This window comes from Pipistrellus kuhlii, unplaced genomic scaffold (genome assembly GCF_014108245.1).
Source record: "Pipistrellus kuhlii isolate mPipKuh1 unplaced genomic scaffold, mPipKuh1.p scaffold_m20_p_1, whole genome shotgun sequence".
Taxonomy (NCBI): Eukaryota; Metazoa; Chordata; class Mammalia; order Chiroptera; family Vespertilionidae; genus Pipistrellus; species Pipistrellus kuhlii.
In genome coordinates this window covers 167,636,233-167,652,293 of record NW_023425404.1, presented here as the reverse complement: position 1 = coordinate 167,652,293, position 16,061 = coordinate 167,636,233, and the positions used below count along the sequence as shown (strand labels likewise).

At 42.4% G+C, this 16,061-nt stretch overlaps 1 protein-coding gene across 3 annotated transcripts in view; it reads right to left on the bottom strand.

Moving 5' to 3' along the window:
* Nucleotides 1-15,429, bottom strand: part of HOPX (HOP homeobox) — a 31,241-nt gene extending 15,812 nt beyond the window's left edge. The window contains exon 1 of one of the 3 annotated variants that reach the window (XM_036415456.2): nucleotides 15,063-15,429. The gene's annotated coding sequence lies outside the window, so the exon portion shown is untranslated. Of the gene's footprint in view, nucleotides 1-10,971; nucleotides 11,009-12,021; nucleotides 12,140-15,062 lie in introns of those variants that run through there. The other 2 variants (XM_036415467.1, XM_045572268.1) reach the window with 2 other exon arrangements.
* Nucleotides 15,430-16,061: the final 632 nt, after the last annotated feature.

The window sequence follows — 16,061 nt, the reverse complement described above, 5'->3', positions numbered from 1 at the left end:
TTTTAAGCTGTCGGGGCTCGCAAAGCACACTACTTGAAACCAGAACCTTTAAAAAAATAAAATGCTGTCTATATTGCTTCATGAGAAGAGCTTTCCCTTGGTGGAAGTTCTGAAGACTAACCAAGTGGGGGTGGGGTCATGTCTTAAGCATATGTTCCCATTGGTACTTCCACATCGTGTATTGATTTCAACTTAATTATTGGTATTTTCACCAATTTAATGGTATCTTTGCTCACTCCTCTACTTCACTCCCCAATTTATTCTTTTACCTACTAATGAGGAAACATTAATAGGAAAGAAGATGAGTAGTGAGAAAGTTAAAAACAAGCAGGAACAAATATACTATGAACTGGTGAGCAGATTTTTCTAGGTCGTCTTGTCCTATGAGAATAATGACCCAATGGAAATTGTTTTTGAAATAATTTGTTCATGGGCCTGTCTGCCCTACTAAATTATATTCTGTGGTGGATATGTCATCTCTTATACATTTAAATCTCTCCTGCTTTCCTTAGAAGTACCTGGCACATAATAGGTATTCATTAAATGTCTGTTAAACTGAATTTCTATGATGCCATCTGGCATGACGTGGTTTAGAACATAAGTTAGGAAGACACTGCTCTGTGTTTTCAACAACTAGGACTGGCCATGTTCAAAACCGAAACACAACATCGGAGAGAATAACTTTCCAACATTCTAATATCTCTTGGTCCTCACTGCCTCAAACAGTACGGAGTTGACTCATATTTTTGAACTGCAGTCAGAAACCTTGCCCCTGTTATAACAACAACAAAATATGTGTTGAGTGATTACTATGCACCAGGCACGGTCCTAAATGTCTTAAATGCATTAACTCAATCATTCGAGAAATAGGCCCTCTTAATGGCTCCATTTTACACATATGGAAACTGATGTAGATGCAAATGTATATAACCCCCCCAAGGGGATGTATATAAACTTTTCCCCAATACAAATCCAATGAGGAGCAGAGCAGGGTTTAAGCCCAGCAGGTCTAACTCCTGCATCCATGTTATTAACCACTACTCTGTATTTCTTCCTTGTATTGAGCAGTTACGCAGACAGAAAAGCCTTGATGAGTGGTTATGGAAAGAGGGGCAGTAAAGCAATGTGGTGTCCTGTGTCTGCTCTGGCTCAGACATGTTAAATATGGGGCTAGCCTGGGAGCAGCGTCTCCTTCCCTGAGGCATGTTTCTCATGGGGGGTGACCAGACATCTCTGACCCTGATCAATGGACAAGCCAGTGACTCAGTTAATGTCACCAGCACCCCTAGCCTGACTGGCTCTTCTTCCCCACTGGCTTGTCTGTAATTGGCACAGACATAATTGAAAGGTGACATTATGTTAATAATATAGGATGCAAATGAGAAAAAGTTACTGCCGCCAACAGAATAGAATAGAAAGCTGGGCTTCAACCAGACCAGATGGATCTTAATGACTATTTCTTCTACCTAATCCCTAGATGTACAGAGTCTGGTTGAGTTGATGAAGGAACTTCCTAAAACTGTGGTTGCAACAAGTCCCTCGGTGGCCCGAATTCTCTATGGCCACTTATAGAAAATAGCAAGATATTATGGCAACTATTGGAAGTGAGAGTGTCTGTGAATGACTACCAGCAGTGAGTCAATAATTAATCCCGGACATAAAATTATTTGTATACACACTGAGGCTTTTTTTTGGTTTTTTGTTTTTTTTTATTGATAACTCATGTTCTAATCCAAAGTTTTGTGTATGGAAACAAAAGGAAGTGGTGAAAGATAATAATCAAACTTTAGGCTTCCTTTTTGAATGTGCCATAATAGAGTATTAATCTACCTCCTTAGAAATAGGCTAATGAAAGAGGACAATCTCATTTCCATTATTTCCTTAGAAAAGATATCCATATTTTAAGCAAATTGCTTTTCCAAAGGTCTACCTCTATGACGATGGTTTGGAAGTCAGAAAAGGTTTTATCTGGAAAGAACATTATAAATTCTAGGTAGACTCCAAGGCTGACCCACAAGAAAGAATGTAAATAAATGTTACATATTTGTTACTGGGGGGCAGGAATGGGTAGAGGGAAGGGAGGTAGAAAATAATTCTGTTAAAATATCCTAGTGAAATTTAATAAGAATTCATTTCATTTTTGAAAGCAAATGCTGAAGAAAAAGCAGTTTTAGTTAAAATCTGGCTTAGAGACAGGAGGTGTTGGCGCAGATATTGAAGAGGTTTTCAGGGGACTTTTGATGATCTTAGAGGATTACAGCACACATTGTAGGGTGTCCACTGAATGCTTATTGATTGTAGATTGAACTTTATTTTCATTGCAAAAAGTATGACTTTCCTTTATCGTATAAACACATAATAATCAGAGCTACATTTGTGTCATGGATGAAATGAAGAGGGGGAGAGAGGAAGAAGGGGAATGTTGAAAAGTATGAATGTGAGCAGCAGGGTGTTTGAGACAGAATCAATGAACCATCAAGAGGAGGCCAGAGATTACTTTGCATGATCCTCTCCCCATCCTTCTACCCAAGGGACAAGGAGGAAGAGATTTTATGTGTCGCACTTCCCCAGCCAGCCACCAAGCAGCGCTGCCAGATAAGAACAATTTTGTTGCTGGCCAGAGCCCTCTGTAGGTGGGAAGACTAAGAGGGAAGCAGAAGTAAAATGTTTTTGAATATTAATTACAGAGGGGATGTTTGTATATCTTTAATGGGTAAAGTGTATGTGGAAGATACATTTTATTTTATTTATTTTTAAATATGTTTTTATTGAGTTTTAGAGAGAGAGAGAGGAAGGGAAAGAAAGATGGAAACATTAATGAGCGAGAAATATCATTGTTTGGCTGCCTCCTACACAGCCCCATCTGGGAATCGAGCCAGCAACCCAGGCATGTGCCCGACCTGGAATCAAACCCAGATGTCTTGATTCTTGGGTCAGTGCGCAACCACGGAGCTACGCTGGCAAGGGCGAAAGAGGATACATTTTAAGTTCCCATACTGAATGAAAACATTGCACTGGCATGGAGTAGTAGAAAAGCACTAGGCAAGGAGTCAGACCTGTATTTCAATTTTAACACCTCTGCTTAAAAGTCACACATCCATGGCTGAGGTTGTTAAGCTTATTTGAAATGTATTTCTCTTCTCTGTAAAATGTGGCTGAGAACTTCCTTCCTTGCCTGTTTATTGCAGTTGTGGTCTGGTGAGACTGTGCTCATGAAACCGCCTAGGAAACTAAAGTGATACAGACATTTCCAGAATGTTATATTATTTCTTCCTTCAGAAATTGAAGATGGGAGGATAAGGACGCATATGTAATACCTTAATCAATAAAGAAGAAAAAGTGAAGATATTGGGCCAGATGACTTCTGAGGTTATTTTTCCTCTAAAATGCTTATGATCAGAATGGCTGCATTTTAATTTATCGTGTTATTCCTCCTCAACGTTTACTGATGTCATTGGCCCGAGAAATGGGAGGACATGGATCCAGTCTAAGCCGTGACCCTGATTTGCCAAACGCTTTGTACCAACTTTCTACTTCAAAGAGCCCATGATACATTTTCAACCAACGTGCTTTTTAGTATTCAGTCTACCTGTTAAATTAACATGACATACAATTTGCCATCCAACGTGAAACATTTAAGTTTAAAAGAGGTGCTATGGGTAGTTACACCAAGAAACCAGGCACACATCACAAGTGTCCTAGGCAGACCTGGACATCTGGTCCCCTTATCATAGGTAAAATGTTAAATTTGTCGCTTAGGTGTAGAAAGTTAGAAGTGGCCGAAACTGGTTTGGCTCACTGGATACAGCGTCGGCCTGCGGACTGGGGGGTCCCAGGTTCGATTCCGGTCAGGGGCATGTAACTTGGTTGCGGACACATCCCCGATGGGAGGTGTGCAGGAGGCCAATGATCAATGTTTCTCTCTCATTGATGTTTCTAACTCTCTATCCCTCTCTCTTCGTCTCTGTAAAAACTCAATAAAATATTTTTTTTTAAAAAGAAAGAAAGAAAGATAGAAGTGTTCCTGTTGACTTTAGGCATCTGTCATGCTGCTACAGATTAGTAAGGTGCAGGTCTGTTGGGATCTTAGAGAATAAAACCACAGTAGCAGGTTCTTTTTTTTACTCTTAAGAAAGCCTGTTGTTGTAACTCTGTGTGTTTACAAGTAAGGAGGATACAGGACGCCTTCCAGTTTCCTGACCTTTCACTTTTATTGCAGTTTGAATACGCAGGGCAGAAATTGGTCCGGTAGGATGAATAATACTTGGGCCTCTGCCTGCTTCGGGTATTGTGAGCATGGTCGTGCTGATGCTCAGAAAGTGCGAATATCCATTACACCTCAAACACAGTCCCATCCTACAATCAAATGTAAACAAAGGAACAAAAACGGCTTGTACTAGAGAATTCCATGAAGCACACCCATGTGTGCAGGGCTTTTCAAGCCGGATAATACAGCAGAGGTGAGACTTCTGTAGTACATTGAATGATCAGCTCTCCTCTTTGAAAATATCTGATGCCCTAACCCAACAGCAAATTTGACAGCAAGATTTTTTTTTTCCTATGGAGGGGACAGAGATCTCGTTGTTTTTTTTTTTGTTTTGTTTTTTTAGAAAATTAAACATAGTAAAAAGAAATTTGCATTACTAAGCTTAGAAGCAAATAACAAAAAGATCAACTTTTTAAGCAGCTTGTGAAGAGAAAAAAATGGCACAAATAAGTCAAAATGACAAGTGATAAATATTCCTTTTATGTTTTAGAGTGAATTATTAATTTTTGCTCACCCATTTAGTTTCCTAATTGTACTTTATTTAGGAAGGCATTAATTAGATTAATTAGATTCACAGACTGTAGGCTAGGAAGATATATGTATTTGTTGCATAGAAGAGAAAGACTGAAACCGTTAAGAGGTAAACGGGTGGGGTCCGCGCAGTCCGCCCGGAGGATTCAACCCGGCGGCGTAGAGCGTGAAACCGTTAAGAGAAGAGAAAGACTGCTCAAAAACTTAAATACTGATGATAGAAATCAGCCTGATATTTTAAAAATCGAATACAGAATTGTCATAATGTCATAATTGTCATAATGTCAAAATCGGCAGCCATTCAGTCAATTTAGAATGTTAAAATAGAATTTCTTTGTGAAAATTATTCATTCCCAGAGAAAAGGGCTGTTCATTTGTAAGTCTGGGGACATGTCATCATGCTTTTTTTCATGCATGCTGTGTTCTACCACATGTTTGCCCAGGCCCTCATTGCTTAGTCAGGAACAGCAGCTAGAGACCTTGGCAGTATTGCACGTGCACGGCCAGTAGATATTTAGGCAGCCCTTTCCTAGGTCATTGCAACCTGCCTAATGCAAGCAGGCATAACTTCCTCAGGCTCTTTGAGAAAAATGGAATTATCTCTTTGCACAAATATACTTGAATCAATTACTATTTTTTATGGTCCAACGACCATGCTTATTTTATTACTGTAATTAGGTAATGGATAAAATGATACACACCTGGTACTTTGTAGCACCCCGTGCGGTGCCAAAGTCCAACCGTACATGCTATTTGTTGCCATGTGGCTCAGTGATACGGGCCTTCTTGACTTGTTATTGGCTGTGCGGCTCTAGCCTACTCATGAACATCACAGAATCATTGAAAAGGACAGATACACCGGAAGTCCAGCTCAGGGGATAACTCTGAACCTACAGCAGATTGTTTCCCTAAGCATCCAATATAATGTTGCCAAAGGAGGCTGGTTGGAGCCTTAGAAAACCCTCATTCTCCTTCCGGCAACATCGCTTTGATCTCCAGGTGACTTTGGACAACTCACTTAATTACTTTGAACCTTCATTTCTCCATCTACAAGTGAAACTATAATCCTACTTCCACGTGCCTCACCGGGTTGCTGTAGAGGTCAATGAGATGGATTATGTTATGAATAGCACTTTACATTATAAACACTGTGTAAGTACAAAGTACCATTACTAAGGTTCTAATCCGGCTTTCCTAGTGACTCAGGACATAATATTAGGCAACCAAATGGCATCAGGTTTTGTAATCATTAAAATGGGGGAGCCGAAACCAGTTTGGCTCAGTGGATAGAGCGTCAGCCTGTGGACTGAAGGGTCCCAAGTTCGATTCCAGTCAAGGGCGTGTACCTTGGTTGCGGGCACATCCCCAGTAGGGGGCAAGCAAGAGGCAGCTGATCGATGACTCTCTCTCATCTATGTTTCTAGCTATCTCTCTCCCTTCCTCTCTGTGAAAAAGCAATAAAATATATTTTAAAAAATAAAAAATAAATTAAAAAATAAAATAAAATGGGAGAACATTTTAGACCTTCCACTCAACCCTATAACTAATATGATTTCTTAGAACATTTTATTTGCTTTGTCAGGGAATCAAAGACCAATACGGAGCGCCTGGCTGGTGTGGCTCAGTGGTTGAGCATAGACCCATGCACCAAGAGGTCACAGGTTTGATTTCCCGTTAGGGCACATGCCTGGGTTGTGGGCTCGAACCCCAACAGGAGGCATGCAGGGGGGCATTGGTGTTTCTCTCTCATCAAGGTTTCTTTCTCTCCCTCTCCTTTCCTCTCTCTCTAAAATCAATAAAAAATGCATTTAAAAGGAAAAAAAAAAAGAACAATATGGAGAAATAAAAATGCTTCTAAAACTGATTAGCTCAAGTTTAAGAAAATAACATTAAGAAGGGCAATTGCAGAAAATTATTTCACGCACTATGAATGTCCTAGTAAAGTCCCAAAGAACCCAGAGAAACTTCTAAATGTTTGAAATACTAGACTAGTATTTGTGATGTCAAGTGTCTCCATTTCTCAAGGACAATTCAATAGTTCATATTGCTTAAAGAAAATATAGGCCATCTAGCCCACTCCTTCTTTTCCCCTGTCTCCCAACAACCAGATCTAAAGGGTGACTGAATATATGTATGAGACTATTCATTATGGAATTATTTATGGGAATTGGAGACAACAGAAATGTCCAACACTAGAGGATTAAGTAAGCAAAGAATGTATATAAATAGCAGATTATTAAAAAGAAGTTAGACATAATTCTTTAGAAATATTAGAAATATAACTGGCCATGTAGATAGATCTTAAAAATATGGTGTTGAGGGGAAGGAGTGGTGGGGGAGAGATCAATGGGGGGCAGGGGAGGGGGGAGAAGGAGACTCATGTAAAACTTTAAACAATAAAGAATTAAAATATATATATATATATATATATATATATATATATATATATATATATATGGTGTTGAGTTTAAAGAGAGCTAAAGAGATAGAAGAGTGCCAAAGGATTAGATTGAGATGTAAAACTTAAAAATGGTCTTGTGTATTATGAATTAAGGAATATGTTAACTCAACATGAGCGTAAGGACAAAAAAAAAAAAAAAGAAAGAAAGAAAATGACTTTAAAAATTAAAAAATTTGTTCTGCCCCATCTTTTGGAGCCTGACTATATAATTCTTTCCAATGTATTTTTTTTTTTTTTTGCATGATGTGGGATACATCATGGCTCACTCAATACCCTCATGCTGCAGCTTACACCAACTGCTGAGCTTCTTTTTCCCCTTCAAAGGGCAAGGTGGATAGCTGGCCATTGGCCTCCATGACTACCCTACATACTTTCCCACACCATCATCAAATAGCTTTCTTGCCTTATCTTCTCCAAGTGAAATAACATCAGGTCCTCTTGCTGTTCCTTACAGTTTTGATTTTATTATTATTTAGTCGTCTAGGAGCCCTGTTGAACTAGTTCCAAGGACTCTCCACCCTTTCAAGTTGTGGAATGTGAATCAGGTACAATGCTCCTGCTCCATGAACCCAGTGCTAGCCATCTCCACAGGCAGTGTGTGAGGAACACACAATAAAGTGTGAACACTCCCAGGCATAGGCTACTGAATTAAAGTTTTGCTAAAACAGATTTCAGCCCTAGCTGGTTTGGCTCAGTGGATATAGCATCGGCCTATGGACTGAAGGGTCCCAGTTTTTATTCCCATCAATGGCACATGCCCAGGTTGCAGGCTCAATCCCCAGTAGGGGGCATGCAGGAGAAAGCCAATGATTCCCTCTCATGGTTGATGTTTCTATCTCTCTCTCTCCCTCATCCTTCCTCTGTGATTATATATATATATATATATATATATATATATATATATATATATATATATATTTATTTATATATTTAAATATAAATAGATTTCACTCCTGGACATTGGTAGACCAGAAACTTGGAAAGGATTAAGGAAATATAAGTGCTAAAAAGATCGTTTATGTAAATTTCCTTATGGAGAAACCACACAGGAAAGAAATGAAAATATATCAACAAAGACTAAGCATATCTGTCATGTCTTTAAGAATTCTAGGAAATTTCAATCATAATCTGTCTAGATAGAATGACTGGCATTAGTTCCTGCCTAGTATGCCCCAAGAGATTAGAACTGGTAGCTGTCTGCCTTAGGTTGTTTTTAATTTTAAAATTTTATTGCCTGGCTGGCGTGGCTCAGTGGTTGAGGTCCAACCTTGAACCTGGAGGTCATGGTTCGATTCTGGGTCAGGGCACATACCTGGATTATGGGCTTGATCCCCAGTGTGGGGCGTGCAAGAGGTAACTGATCAATGAGTCTCTCTCATCATTGATGTTTCTCTCTCTCTCTCCCTCTCCCTTCCTCTCTGAAATCAATAAAAAAAAGTATATTAAAAATTTGTTATTATTTTACTTTATTATTTTATTTATTTTTTAAAATATATTTTATTGATTTTTTACAGAGAGGAAGGGAGAGAGCTAGAGAGCTAGAAACGTTGATGAGAGAGAAACATCGACCAGCCACCTCTTGCACACCCCTGAGGGTGTGCCCGCAACCAATGTACATGCCCTTGACCGGAATCGAACCTGGGACCTTTCAGTTCGCAGACCGGCGCTCTACCACTGAGCCAAACCGGTTTCGGCAAATTTGTTATTATTTTAATTGATTTTGAGAGAGAGAGAAAAAAAACATAGATGTGAGAGAGATATAGCAATTGCTGCCTTCACAGGTACTGGAACTGGGGATCAAATCTAGGTACGTGTCCTGGCCCAGAATCTAATTGCAGCCTTCCAATGCATGGGACGACACCAACCAACTGAACCACACTGGCCAGGACAGCTTTGTTTTTATCATAAAAGAACAAGGCAGTTCCGAAAGGTCTGGCAGGATTTTAATGTTTGGTCAACATTTTATCAAACTTACTGGAAGCAAATTACAAGAAATTATTTGAGGATGGGTAAAAATTAACTCCTCTACTTTTAAAGGTGTGTTTATTGCTATCCAAACATGGCCATTAGCTAACACCAATCACTAGGCTTTTCAGAACGTGAAACAAATGAAGTAACTTGGCCTTGTGATGAACAACCCCCCCGCCCAGCATTTATACTGAACTTATTTTTGTCAAGACATTATAACACACCAACTTTCTGTGTGGGCAAGACAGATACTCATAAGGAAACTGAGTCATGGTGGCCGTGAGTGACTTGGCACAGAGGCCAGAATGAGGCATGGGCAAGCCTGGGTCCACAGCTCAGCCACCAACAAATGCTAACATTTAGAGCAACTCACTTTACTGTCTTATGAACCACATTCATAGGAGACCACATAGTTCATTGCTTAGGCCATGCATTTTTGAGAATAAAAGGAGGTGTTATTAGAAATCCACTGGACAACTGATCTTTTGGGTTCCCTCCTGTTTTATTTGTTTATGTTTTTCTCCCCCATTGACACCCTCACCCCATACACGACCCTCCCAGGCCTTTTACCACTCTCCTGTCTGTATCCGTGGGCTATGCCTCCATTACAGCTGAGGTAAAGATGCAAATAAAACCCAGGTTCCTGCTGAAACTGGTTTGGCTCAGTGGGTAGAGCATCGGCCTGTGGACTGAAAGGTCCCAGGTTCAATTCCGGTCAAGGGCATGTATCTTGGTTTCGGGCACCTCCCCAGCAGGGGGTGTGCAAGAGGCAGCAGATTGATGATTCTCTCTCAACGATGTTTCTGACTATCCCTCTCTCTTCCTCTCTGTAAAAAATCAATAAAATAGAAAATAAAATAAAAAACCCAGGTTCCTGATCACCAGCCCCACACTCTGCTCAGGACTTATCTACACGGAGTTCTGTGGAAGGGTGTGTTCAACCTAAGGATCCACGAAGGCCCTTTCCCAGCAAATAAAAAGGACAGGCTGACCTGTACCTGCTTGCTCATGTACTCACACCCCCCAAACCTACGTGTGTTCAGAATCAATAGCGCTGGAATAACAAGTCCACACCAGGGTCACTGAAGGCAGAGGCGGCCAAAGCAGCAAGGGCCAGGAAGAACCTCACCACCCCACCCCGCACCACCACCACCACCACCTCTGTGTATCAGGAAAATCCCTTTTATTTGCAGCCTCAAGGCTATTCTGCACCAGCCCACCCAAGGCCGGCAGGCAGGATGGGTGTGATCCAGGGGCTGCCTCAGGATCCTCAGGTGTTGGTTTTTAAACGGGCAGGTGAGTCTTTTATACATCACTCTGGGCCACAGCTCACCCATCTGCTAACACTTTCGTCTTTGCGTAGCCCCATCCACAACCCCGTTCACTTGGCGCTTTAAACGTTTGAAGAAGCCATCAACATTTTCTAAACATGTACCCAGGTTAGGTTATGACGTGGCCTTAAAAAAAAAAAAAAGTCTATGTAAATTAAGCCATTCCACACTAAGAGAACTTGGCAGACAGTCTGTCACCATTACACAAACCTGTCTTATCCTCTGTGCAAACCCATCATTCACTTTTTAAATAAAACAAATTTTAAATGACACGTTGGCAAAAAAGAGGAAACATTTGGCTTCCAAACAGAGTTGGCCATCACCTGACGCCAGCAGCCTAATCCTTTCCCCCAGAGGTGGAGTCCCCGGTCTCCCGGTGTCCCAGTCTCCTGGGGCTCAGGGTGGTGCTTACCTTCCCAGCTCCTCCTCCTCGCTGCTCTCTCACCAGTGAAGCAGTGAAGACGATGCCCTCTCCTCTGGCTGCCTGGCTGCCCTGGGCTCCCCAAGCCTGAGACTCAGCTCAGCTCCCGGGAGGTTAATTACACACCTGGCCACGCCCCTCCCAGAGGCAGGCGGTGCCACAGGCGGCTGCCACTTGCCCACAGGAGCGGCAGCAGTCTCAGCTCTCCAGTGCGAGAAAGGGCTAAAGGGCTGTCACGGGCCCACAATCACGGGAACTTAGGGGATTTCTTGCCCCAGACTGTAGGAAGTGGGTTCCTTGTCACTAAGGCAGGGAAAACTGCTCTGCCAGGGCAGCTTTCTGTTCCAAAGGAGAAACCAGGTAATAGTTATAAAGCCCCGTGAGAAGAATTTCTTGACATTTTTAGTAGCCTTAAGGTGGCGCTCCATTTCCCCCCAGAAAGATAAATTAAATGCAGCCACTTCCCATGAGGATGAATGCATTTAACAAAACAAAACAAAACAAAATTCGGAAAAAGAAATCTTCCTTATGGGATGTGGTTTGAAGAATTCTACTGAAAACCCCCAATCTTGATATACTTTCTCCCAGCAAGTTGCTTGGAATTCTGACTAGTAGGGATTACGAGTTTTGCCTGAAACTTTGATTTTCCCGATTGTCCCAAACGGTAATTACATTTATCTAACATTTCAGAAAACTCTCAGATGCGCTATCTTGCTGGAACCAGGGAGAGACATAACTCATTAAGCAATCTTGTCTATTAACATTAAAACTTTAATTAGTTTTCCAAAATGAGTAGTAAGTAAAGCGTTGAGGCTATTACACCCCAGGAACTGGGCACGTTTGGATTGGTGGAGAGATGGGAAGCCACAAGGTGGCCAGATGTCCGAGGCCGTGGGCACCGCTGCACCCACACAGGTGCTGAGGGGAGGGGCAGACAAGAACAGAAGCCACAAGAACAAACTTCACCCACTCACGCTTCTGCCCCGTGTTGAGATCTGGAAGTCACTTTGAAAAGACCCTGTCGTGCCCCACAGACTCATCCCGATGCTGAGAACTCAGGCTAGTTCCTGAAAGAGCAGCTTGGCTGTCCGCCAGAGCAGAGCGCCCGGTGTGTCAGCCACGGTTCTTATTAGTAATTATGATCCTCTGGCTGACACCAGGTATTATGTGGGGAACAAAAGGAAGCTTTAGTTTTGAAACATCCCTCCTCACCACCCCTCCTCATGCGCTAGCACAACCCTTAAATAATGCACCTCTGCGGCTCTGAGTAATGCCTCCTGTTGACCGGCCCAGAGCATGTCTGGGTTCCAAGAATGTGCTTGAAACACACGGAATACCTTATCCTAGCTAGAGCTGGAAGTGTGGTTCTGAGGACCCAGAAGCGATGGCCTCAGGGGTCCTTCTTCCTCTGAGGTCCTGTTTGCTGTCCTCCCTGGGCCCTGGGATGTGTGGTCCAGTGGGTAGTGACCCCTCCTCTCTCTGGGCCTCACTATCCTCACCTGTGAAGGGAGGGGTTTGGGTTTTACATCAGAATCACTTGGAGAGTTTCAAATATACAATGTCAGGCTACACACCCAGGGGTTCTGATTTCATTGGTTGCCGTGGGACCCAGTCCTAGGTTCAAAACTGAGTTAAATGATCCCTGGGACCCTCCAAGTTCTACAAAAAATCCACAATTCTGGTGGTCTGCTCCTCTACTTTATTTACTGAATTAATATCTTCCAGGTATACTCATTTTTTTTTCCAGTATGTTGCATAGGATGATTTTTAGAGAGGCTTTTAATGATTAAAAAAAGGCCTGTTGCCTGGCTGGCATTAGCTCAGTGGTTGAGCGTTGACCTATGAATTAGGAGGTCATGGTTAGATTCCAGTCAAGGGCACCTGCCCAGGTTTTGGGCTCGATCCCCAGTCAGAGGCTTGCCAGAGACAGCCAGTCAATGATTCTCTCTCATCATTGATGTTTCTATCTCGTTCTCCCTCTCCCTCCTGCTGAAATCAATAAAAATATATTTTTAAAAATAAAAAAAAATTGTTTAAAAAAAGATCTATTGCTCAAGAATTGTTTGTTGGGGTGTAATTGGCATATAATGCTGCAGTGTCTACAGCGTACAACCTGATAAATTTTCACTTATAAGAAATGGTTATCAGCCGGGACCGGTTTGGCTCAATGGATAGGGTGTCGGCTTGGGGACTGAAGGGCCCCGGGTTCGATTCCGGTCAAGGGCATGTACCTTGGTTGCGGGCATATCCCCAGTAGGGGGTGTGCAAGAGGCAGTTGATCAATGACTCTCTCATTGATGTTTCTAACTCCTCTCTCTCTCCCTTCCTCTCTGTACAAAAATCAATAACATATATTTTTAAAAAAATAAGAAGAAATGGTTATCACAATCACAATAGCGAACATATTCACCATCCCCAAATTTCCCCGTGCCCTTGGGAACCCTGCCACCCTCTTCCTCCTGCTCCCCTTCCCCAGGTAACCACTCATCTGCTTTGTGTTACTATCAATTAGTTTGCATTTTCTATCAATGAAAGCACATAATGCTTTCATTTTTTTGCCTGGCCTCTAATCATTTTGTTTTTGACTTTAGACGTCAGCTCTCGGAGAGCAGGCGCTACCTTTCATTGGTGTCCTCTTCCTCCTTGGCCCCCAACTTATCTTTGCTCAGAGAAGCCCCTTAATCATAAGTTGCTTGACTGAAATCAGACCTTTATGACCTTCTAACCGAGCTTCAATTTGGTTAAGAAGTGCCTGCTAGATAGGTGAAGGGTCTCAAATCAGCAGCTTCAGCTGAGTTAAAAAAAAAAAAAAAAAAAAAAAAAAAAAAAGGCTTGGTTTCAACTATGGAATTTAGGGTTTGGACTTCCAACAGTCCAGAAAATGAACAATGAACATCATGGTGTGTACTGGGAACAAGGGGATGGGGTGGGGAAACACCTTCAAAAGGTTCTTGGCTTTCACCAGATTCTTTTTTTTTTTTTCTTTTAATATATATTTATTGATTTTTTTTTTTTTACAGAGATAGATGAGAGAGAATCATCGATCAACTGCCCCTTGCACAACCCCTACTGGGAATGTGCCCGAAACCAAGGTACATGCCCTTGACCAGAATCGAACCCGGGACCTTTCAGTCGGCAGGCTGACGCTCTATCCACTGAGCCAAATCAGTTTTGGCTCACCAGATTCTTAATCTTAGTTACAGCTTCTTGACCCAAGGCAGGAACTATGGAATTAATGACATCTTATTGTATTTCTATATGCATTTTGTGACTATGATGTCTAATTATAAATCCTCTAACATCCGCTCCCCCTCCCTCCCTTCCCTCCTTCCCTGTACTTTTATTTTGTTCTCTGCCTGCTCTGGTTATCCCAACCCTGCTTAACTAAATACATTACAGACCTCGTCGACTGAAGTGCTACTTCATGGAAACTTTGTGCATTCCTCTTCTCCCCTAAGCTCTGTCTCCCCTAAGCTCTGTGGTATGTTGTGCCCTTTCCCCACAATAATGCTTGTTCCACTTTACTTAACAGTTTACCTGGATACCATTGTGCTCAAATATCACAAACGCACATTTTCTCAAAACCCCGGTTCATGGGGTTCCTTTTCATCCCAAACAAGATCAATATTCCCATTTTCATAACTGGTAAGTATTATGAGAACCAGAAGTAACAAGAAACAGCACTGCAAATTTACAGTCGAGCCACCTCTACTCAAACCAGAGATACCTTTCCTTCTCCGCTACTCTGAACACAAAAAAATATTTTCAAATGATGTGATGTCTAATTTTAAACTGATAGGTAGCACAGCAATATTGGCTTTACATGATAAACTCATGTGTAACTGAGCAGGAGAGAGTGAGAAAAACATCTCACCTACTGGCCAAAAGGCCAACATAGCCAGCCCCTTGCTCTAAAATTCACCTCAACTTACATCCCTCAGCTTCTCTGGCTCCCTGCTTGGGACCAGCTCTTAATTTTTGTTCTCCCTTACACCTCCACCTTTCCCAGCAGAATAGCAAATACGGTACCTGGAGCATTTCAGTCGCTTCTACACAAAAGGCAGACCTCTGAAAGTTACTTACGTGGACGTGGCGAAGGCTGGGTTTGGGAAGCTGAGTTTTCTGATGCTGGGCTGCTTAAATAGCTGAGCTGCCCGACAAGGGCAGTTGACAGCACGTTATTTACGCCCGTGAGTTCACTCTCAAGCAAGGACCTGAAAAGCCTGCAGCGTGGGCAGGAGGAAAACAACTGCAAGTATGCCGAGGTTACATCTCTCTGGTTATTCAGGTTCGATAGTCAGCCGATGACTTCTGAGAGTGTCATGGGACGTTCTCAGCACGGCTGACTTCTTGTTCCTGAGCTGCTCGCGAGCCAAGCAAGATTCTGCACCAAGATTGGATGAGGGAGATGCAGCCAAGAGAAGGAAGACACTCAGGACCCTGGAGCCTTGAGCCAAATTCCTTACTTTGAATGGGCTTCCAGTGAGATGTTTTCTCATTTCAAAGCATAGGCTTGGTGAGGCCGATTTCACAGATCTGGGGGCTGGGTGCCAAGCTCGGAGCCTGGATAATGGCCCAATCAATGAGAAGTTATTTTGTTTTCAGGCACAGAGTGTACAAATAAAGAGCAGTTACAAGGGAGGTTCAGCCCGGGATGACACAATATTAGGTCCCTTTGAAAACGGTTGTCATTGCTTTCCCCCAGCGTCTCTCCTTTCCTCCTCGTTTCCCCTCCCCTTCCTTTGTTCGTGAAATTCCTATCGGAGAGTTGAGAGCTCAAATAAAAAGCCAGTGTGTGAGCAAGCCTGTGGGAAGATGCTCTCCAAGGGTGAGAGAGTGTTCAGTGGCTCGTGTGACCATCCGTGGAAATATTTCTAAGGGTGAGGGTATGTGTGTGGGTGTGGGGACCCGGTTAGTCAAGGTTTATCTGTAGTTTCTAGCTAAATAAGGCAGTTAACAGTCAATTGCAGAACACTAAACGCGTTAAGCCGGCATGATTTCAGGAGGGTGAAGAAAGGGAGACGGGCTTGGTGAGGTCATTTGCGGGAGTATCTGTGAGTGTTTGCACAGACACAGGCTGGT